Below are 8,524 nucleotides of genomic sequence, written 5' to 3'. Positions count from 1 at the left end.
GGAGGAAAGGTTCAATATAAATGTTTGTATACCCTGCCAAAAGAGCTGTCTTTCCCTGTTTAACTTCAAACCTTTAAACAAGCGGCCATCTAGCAGAGAAGCAACAAGCCCGCATGGAAGAAACACACTGGCCTGTGTGATCATGAGGTGTCAACAGAATCGAGTAACAGGCACCAGAAGACCCAAACAAACAAACAAACAAACAAACAAACAAACACAAACATATTGTTGAGAACGAGGGGAGTCAGAGCAAGACCCAAGACCCATCTGTAGACATTGGGGCATCTCCTTACAGAAGGGTCGCAAGGAAGGGATGCGTCAACCAGGGCACAGTGTAGCACCAATGAAACAATGTTCCTCTGGTCCCTTGAGGCATCCTCACCCCCACATCATGACCCTAGTCTTGCCTTTCAGTTCTGGCTAGACCGGAGCATGAGCTCATGACACACAGAATCCACGTCAGAGAAACCTCCCAGGAACAGAAATGGAAGTAGCATGCCAGTGGTTAGGGGGAAGGTGGGAGACCCCAGGGAGAAAGGGGGAACCCATTACAATGATCTATGCATTAACCCCCACCACCACCCTGGGAGTGGGGAACAGAAGAAATGTGGGTGAAGGGAGACAGCGGGGAGTGTAAGATATGAAAATAATAATAATTTATTGTGCATGGGTTTGGATTTGTGGCAGGTCTGGTCCCATGGGCCTTTCCCAGTGTCCGATGCCAAAGCAAACTGTCACCCCTGAACCCGTTCCCAGCTTTATCCAGTGGGTTTAAGGCACTGAAGTGGGTTTCACGGTGAAAAAAAAAAGAATAATAATTTATAAATGATCAAGGGGTCACAAGTCTGGGAGTTGGGGAGGGAGGGAAAATAAGAGGAGGTGATACCAAGGGCTCAAACTGAAAGTAAGTGTTTATAAAATTATGGAAATATATGTACAAATATGTTTGATACAATTGATGTATGGAATGTTGCAAGAGCCCCCAATAAAATGATTAAAATAAATCAAGAACATATCACGAGGAAACAAACAAAAAGAACTTCCTTTCAGCGCTTTTATTTAAAAGAATATCTTACATTCATCCTATTATTCGGGAGCCACCATCTCAGCAGCTGGAAAAAACATTGATATTTGATTGTCTCTGACATTTCTCCTCAGTTCTAGGTCCATGCTCCACAGGGATGAGCCACACCCAGTAGGTCAGTCATTTCACACCTACCATGCGAGGACAAGTGTCAATCAATCCAAGCATGCTGCACAGGGTCAGATGATATATTGGAAGATTATTAACCATATATGCTCAATACACGAGCAAACGCAGATACATACATTCATATATCAGCAAATCTAGAAAGAATTTGTTTCCATTTTTGAATACATATGAATCTGATGTAATTTTGAAAACTTTGGTTTTGTTTTGAATTTTGCATGCCGGAGGGGGTAAGGGATCTTCAGCATGCTTAGAGCAACTTGCTTAGGACCTCTCCTGGTCATGAAACTGCCCTCAGCAGGGGACATAGGAGCTGCTGAGAGTCATGGCTGTCCCTCTAGCGGCAGGCAGCGGTCAGCCCGCAGAGTGGGGATGATTCCTGACTGTAAGACGTGCTTTTGTTTTTGCTCTCTGTCTCCATTGTAGAGATTCCCACTTGATCTATGATGGGTGCCCCCAAAGTAGATCCATATGGAATCACCAAGTTTCAGAGAATTAAGAAGCAGAGTCCAGGGAACGGCAGGGGCATAGATGGGGGCTTGCAAAGGGAGCAGCCACTAAGCCCAGGAGAATACAACAGACAGGAAGGACCCAGCCCCCCTTCTCATTTTATGTGGCTCAGTCGCGCAGACAAGTGAACTAAAGAGTGTCTCTAGCTAATTAACACAGAGAAATAGTGACGCAAACGTTGGAAAAGAAGTAGAACTTCTTAGGCAGAATGGGAGAATGTTAGCAAATGTATTCCTGCTGGCTGGCATCTAGTTCCTTGACCTCTTGTAGGCTTCCCTTTGCAAATAAAACATTTGCATTTACAACATGATACGTGGAAGAGATTTCCCACAACATTCACTAGAAGTGAATTTCTGTATCTGTCCTGCCTGTGAAGGAGCTTAGTCCAAGTCTGTTTAAGTGCACTGCACTAGCAAAACGCCATTGCAAACCCTTGGATTTTGAAGTGAGGTAATGAGTTCTTCCGAGAAGGAAAGGAGATGGAGAGAAGAGGGCGATTTTCTCGGCACCTCCCAATCAAAACCCATGTTTCTGTTGGTGAAATCGAATTGTGCAGTCCCTCTGAGGAGCTACAGCTCAATTGGTGAGCAGGAAATTCCACATTTATTATTGTGTGTGCTAGGCGAATTATGAGTTTTTTAAAATGGGGGATTAACATTCTTGTGCCTTAATTTCTCCAGCTGTGAACTGAAAATAAGACGATTGAAAGACACGTGGAAGGGGTTTCAAAGAGAACAAATCATCTGAGCTTTGATGATGATGTGAAAAGTATCGGCAAGGGGCAACTCACAGGAATATTTGCGTTTTTGTACGCACATTGGCCAGAGATTACTAATAGGAAGTCCAACGCGATGCATTTCTTCTAACCTTGGAGGTCTTTGGAGGCGGGTCAGCTGGTTTCTGTGTCTTCCGGGAAACTAAACCAGACAGTCAGAACCTCTTCTCTTATCGCGCCAGTCTGCCAACAACCTCTGTTTGCCCACAGAAAGAAACCCGACAACAATTTGGCCTGTAAACACTAGCATACCAACTGCACTAAATCTTTGCCTGGCTATTTTGGGTAAGCTAGAGGAAAAATAGCAGACTGCATAGGAGGAAGCTGTGGGCACGCCAAGGGCATGACGTTCAGGTTTCCAAGCACGGGCTATGGCTGAATCTGGAAAAGCTTACTCAAGTCGGACTCGGATGCGGGGCCTCCTCTTCTAGAAGTCCTCAGTTTATCTTCTGGGAAGACAAGGTTTGAATCCTCTGCTTCTCCAATGGAATCCAAAAGGCCTTCAATGGATATTTTTTCATGGTTTCATGAAACCTAGAAAGATGTTGGTAGATGACTTCTCTGGCTCGTTCTCTTTCTATTTTGCCACTTGGCAGGCAAAGCGCTCATAGATCCTTGTTAATGAAGCCAAAGATTCCCAATGGAGAAATAATTAAAGCAACTGCTTTTTCTAAAAGCTGTTTGATATTTCAATAGCTTCAGAGAATGACTGTACAGCAGTTTTATTCATACTTCTGTTAACACAGAAAAGAAAGAGACCTTGAAAAAGAGTATTTTTCTTATATTAGGTTCTTCCTAGTTCCTTGGGTCTAATTGATAGATGAATGGTTTATTTTTATTTTATCAGATGTGGTTGAAATCCATAACAGGGTAACCTATTGGATACTGAATAAAACAACTCAGAAGAAAAAATGGCAGCACATTTCAAACCCACCTATACATAAATCTAGGGTCCTCGGTAATGATGTAAAGTCTAGTGAAAGACATACTGAAGCTGTTTTAAAATGGAAAGTTTCAGAGTTGTCCTCTATATTGTCTTCTTCTGGGGAGCGGATCAACATAGATTGGCTTGGACTCGGCCCCATTGTCCTCTCTGTGAGCTCTCTGCTCTGTGCCAGTGTATTTCCCTCAAGGCTTGGCACTCTGGGATGGGGTCTGGTCCATCTCTCCCTTTCCTATAGAGACATGAACAATACCCTCCCACTGGGTGTATTAGTGGCCTATTCCCCATCACCCTCATTTTCTTGTCTTTTTTCCTTCCCTCTCTCTTGTCCCCTCCTTTTTCGGTTGGCTGCTATAGAGGACAGCACTGAAGATGTAGCCTAGAGAGAGAGAGGCAGGTCTGTCCAGACCACACGGGAGTGAACTAAGAGGAGAGAGAGAATGACAGAGTGGACCTCATCGTGGCCTACCAAGCCCTGGGGATGACATCCCTGCTTGGAGCAGCCAATGCAGACAGCACAGTAGGACTGGCCCCACCACGAGAAAACAGGTCCCTCACTGACCTGTAGCGCTCTGGGAGACAGCACTGGAGGCGCTGTGAGGAAAGTGCCCGTTCTGCCCATGCACAGTGGGGTGAAACGCAAAATGAGTGCAACAGGGAAGTGGGGGGAGAGAAGTAACCAAGTCCCTGTGGAACCCACAAAGTAGACTTCTGACCTGGGGGTCAGGGTGTGGCAACTCATCAGACTTCATCAGAAAACATACATAAGGGTCAGAAGACAGACCTGAAACTATCTATTTTCTTGTTTTTATTTTATTTTTTAGTCCTATGTCTATTTATGTAAGATATGCAGGATGAACAATCCCAAGGAGAAAACAATGGGACAGGTGATTCTGGTAGGGACACCGGAGAGAAGGGAACAGGGAAGAGTGGGGAGCCAACAAACTCAGGGTTAAGGGAACAATAAGAGATCTGAACTTGATCATGAGGAGGGCGTGTAATGAATGCCTGGTGGGGGTTAGTCCAATGCAATATATCTGAGAGGATTTGCTGAGGGCTAAATGGAGAGTAAGCATGATAGTGGGATAGGAGGAAGGTGAAAGGAAATAGATGAAATAAATAGGAGGCAAAAGTTATTTATAGAGGTATAGGTATGGGCATGCATATATGTAAATATATTAATTTATAATAAAAGGAATAGAGACCAATGTACGTATATTTATATGTTAGGAATTAAGATAGCAGACAGATTTTGGGTCTCTACTCAAGGCTTCCTTTAGCACAAGATCACTTTGTTCTAATAACTTGGCACTCTTTGATACTCACCTTCCCAACACAGTTGCTTAAAACAAATGGGTGCATAAGCAAATGTGCTAAAGAAAGTGGATGGTACCTGGTTATCAAAAGAAATAGCATCTGGGGTCTTTAAGAATTGAAGCTAAAAGAAAAAAAAAGAATTGAAGCTAAACAAATAACCAACTAGCAGGGAAGCAAATAAGCCCACATGGAAGAAGCACACTAGCCTGTGTAATCATGAGGTGTAGATGTGATCAGGTATCAGGTATCATAAACAAACAAACAAACAAACAATTACATCGATGTGAACGAGGGGGTTTAAAGTGGACACTCAAGGCCCATGTGTAGACAATTGGATATCGCCCCACAAAAGGGTTATAAGGAAGGGTCATCCCTTGGTTATCAACCAAGGTGCAGTATAGCACTGACAAAACATACATCATTCCTCCAGTTCCCGAATGCTTCCTCCCCCATCCCCGCACTACCAAGACCCATTCTACCTTACAAATCCGACTAGAGCAGAGAACAGACATTGGTTCTGAAAAGAGCTCTTCACACATGCAATTCAGGACAGAGAACTCCTCCAGGAATAGTAGTGGGAGTAGCGATATCATAAGGGTAGAGGGATGGTCAGTCAGGGGGAAGGGGAAGAAAGGGAGAACCCATCTGTGGTAGTTACATAATCTGATGTCAGTTTGAGGATTCAAAGTGTAGTGGCTGAGTCTAGTCTGTCAGTCAGGATAGAGCCAATGAGGTCTCTGTGTGAGGCTGGGCTTCTCCTGAGTATTCTGGGAAGTCCGGTGTTTCCTTCTTGGAGGTGGAAGACACTTCTCTCTCTCTGCTCACTCCCTTGAAGACTCTCTACTGACAAAGTTCAAGGCTCCCTCCCAGAGAGATGCTCTACAGACAAGACTCATGGCACTATGCTGATAGGCCCCATGTCCTGGGAACTGAAGAGGTCACGTGGAGATCCCTGTCAGCACTGAGATGCTTACTCCACCACTGGATCCAAAGACTTTCTACCCACTGGCCTGTGATCTTTCTGCATTTGATGTCATTGCATGTGTTTCATGTGTCTGAGGAGGATGTATAGATTGGCTAATGTATAGATGGGCTAATATTGAACTTATGGCCTGATCTGGACTGGGCTGGGATGTTTTCTCAATATTCAGCTGCTCTTGTATATAAACCTTTTTCTTGCACACATATGAGTATCTATGGATTTGTTTCTCTGGTCTACCAGACTAACACACCATCCCAAGGTTGGGTATATAGCAACCTCCCTGTCAAAGGGGACAACTAACAGAAATGTAGGTGAAGGGAGACAATGCAGTGTAAAATATGAGATAATAATAACAATATATAATTTATCAAGAATTCATGATGAGAGAGCAGGAGAGGGAGGGGCGTAAAGAGGAGCTTATACCAACGGTTCACGTAGAAAATATTTTGGAAATGATGATAACAACATGTACAAATATGCTTGATACAGTTTATGTATGGAATGTTAGAGCTGTTTAAGAGCCCCCAATAAAAATGATTTTTTTAAAGGAAAGTTTCAGGTAAAGAAAGGCTACATTTTAGAGCGTAACAGTAGGTGGTATTACACCTTTCAGCTTACAAAGAAGATTTTACTCAAGAAACAGATCATTTAAAGACCACAGAAAAATTACAAAGCTACCCAATTTTAGTATTTTCTTTGTGGAGAGAAGAGACAGAGATGTGGGAGTATAAGAGGCATCGTCTCCTTTGCATGCTGCCAGTCCACTGTAAGCTAAGCACAGGAGGTATGAAACTCACACCAGTAGAATCAATAGCTGAAGAATTTATTTGAATGTCAGTTTAGTTAGAAAGCAATAAAGTGGGGGTGGGAGGACAGAAGGTACAAATGCCTTACACTTAATTAGTAACCTAAAAGTTGGATGTCCCCATCCACCCAGAGGCACTGTGGTAGTAAGTCACGGTGATCTGCCTCCATGAAGTTGATGTCAGGAAAGCGCTGTGTAGAAGTTATGCTCTAACACAGGCTCAGCACCAGTGAGAATGAAATTGACCACAATTAGTTTGATTGTTGGTTTAATAAGATAGTGAAATAAAAAAAGAAAGATGGGAGGAAAGGGAAATGGTGAAAAGACCAAAGAGATAAATAAAGGATGGGATAAACATACGGCAGAGAAGGAAAGCTAGTGTAGAATAGTAGACGGTGGAGATGCTCAGACACATGGATGAGCCTTCATCTTTGAGCTATCTAGCACAATGGCAAGTAGAAGCTTTGGGCTCACAGATGTGGATATACAAGGAAAATCAGGTGAAATTGTGCACTCAAAAACCCTCACCGCCATCTGTTGACGTCCACCCCTGGGGACCGTATAGAACAGGGTAGAATTGCCCCTGTGAGTTCGAGAGACGGTAACGGGAGAAGAGACATCATCTTCCTCTACCGAAGGAGCTGGTAGTTTCAAACTTCTTACCTTGCTCAAAGCCTAACCTTTATGGCACTGGGGCTCTGACAAAGGTGTGCAATACAGAATGGCTATTGAATACAATTAAATCCATGCATACCTTGCATACTTTAAGTCAGCAATGTACTTATGGGTTAATCGGCCTTTGCTCAAGAATAAGGAGTCTAGGTTTGAAGTGCTTGGTCTTATCAGTTATTCACCCTGGAACTTAAGCAAATTACTTAATATTTCTGGCCTCAGAATCCTAATTGTACAGTTTATGAGATTATGATACGTATTAAATGAGATGGTTCTTTGTGTAATAGAAGCTGAGGGGTGTTCAAAAAGTTCATGGAAAAATGGAATGAAAACGATGAGAAATTCCCACGAGCAGAGGTTCCTCCTCGGTGCTCTTTGATACGCGCTCCGCAGCTGGTGTTGATAGTTCAGTACACTGTAACGCACTCAGGATAGTTTGCTCTGTGCTCTGCAATTTCTTTCCTTTGGGTACAAACCCTCCGAGCTAGCTTGTTACACAGCAGTCTGGTTCCACGCGTGTTAGTCCCCACTCCAAAGATGGTGCGATGGAGGGTGGGACCCTATCTACTGAAGCTCATTAGCATTGAGCTCAATAAAGACCTCTTCATGGATAAGCACCACTTATGTATTTGAAAGATGAAAGGTTTGATTATTCGATTTGAAGTATGTTGAATCTTTTCATGTTAAACACGATTTGGGTAATGACCAAAAAAGGAAGTTTTAATCCTAATTTTCCCCTTTGCTAAAAGGATATTCAAAGAGTTTATGAAATCGGATTTGCCAACTGAGTGGAAATTCTAAATGTGTCTGTCTTCCTTCTGGCCCTTTTGTCTCAGCTTCCTGTGTTATGGAGACAGACAGCTAGTCCCTTGGGAGATTTCGCTTGGTGGCCAGAGAGGGAGGATCAGAATGGGAGTGAAATGCCATGCCGTCGAGGCAGTTGCACAGAAGCTGGTGCCGGGGAAAGAGCCACTAACGCCGCTCTCACGGCTGCCTGCTACTCTGCCTGGTGCGCTCAGCGCAGCTCTGCATCTTCTTAGACTTAGGGAACGTATACAGGTGGCTGGAGAGGGGGAAAGAAACCCGCTAGCTCTTTTATTTCCCCCTCAGTACCTCTTATTCTGCTCTCCTATGGATTTTTCCCTGTTTCCTCTTTCTCGTGGCCTTCTATCTTTGCTGCTCTGGCCACACATTTCAAGGTACATGGCCTGTTGTGATGGGAAGGTTCCTTCTAGAAGGGACTCTGAGCCGAGACGCGGGTGGGGTGTGGGGGTGTGTGTGTGGGGGGGTGCGGGCCACAGCGAAGGGAA

General features: G+C 43.9%; 1 non-coding gene across 1 annotated transcript; it reads left to right on the top strand.

Moving 5' to 3' along the window:
- Positions 1-664: 664 nt before the first annotated feature.
- On the top strand, positions 665-799 carry LOC142442191 (small nucleolar RNA SNORA42/SNORA80 family). The gene has a single exon (XR_012783420.1). It is a non-coding gene; the product is annotated as a small nucleolar RNA SNORA42/SNORA80 family (small nucleolar RNA).
- Positions 800-8,524: the final 7,725 nt, after the last annotated feature.

The sequence above is a fragment of the Tenrec ecaudatus genome, chromosome 2 (assembly GCF_050624435.1).
Source record: "Tenrec ecaudatus isolate mTenEca1 chromosome 2, mTenEca1.hap1, whole genome shotgun sequence".
NCBI lineage: Eukaryota > Metazoa > Chordata > Mammalia > Afrosoricida > Tenrecidae > Tenrec > Tenrec ecaudatus.
The sequence above is the reverse complement of the archived record's forward strand: the minus strand, read 5'-3'. Positions and strand labels throughout refer to the sequence as shown.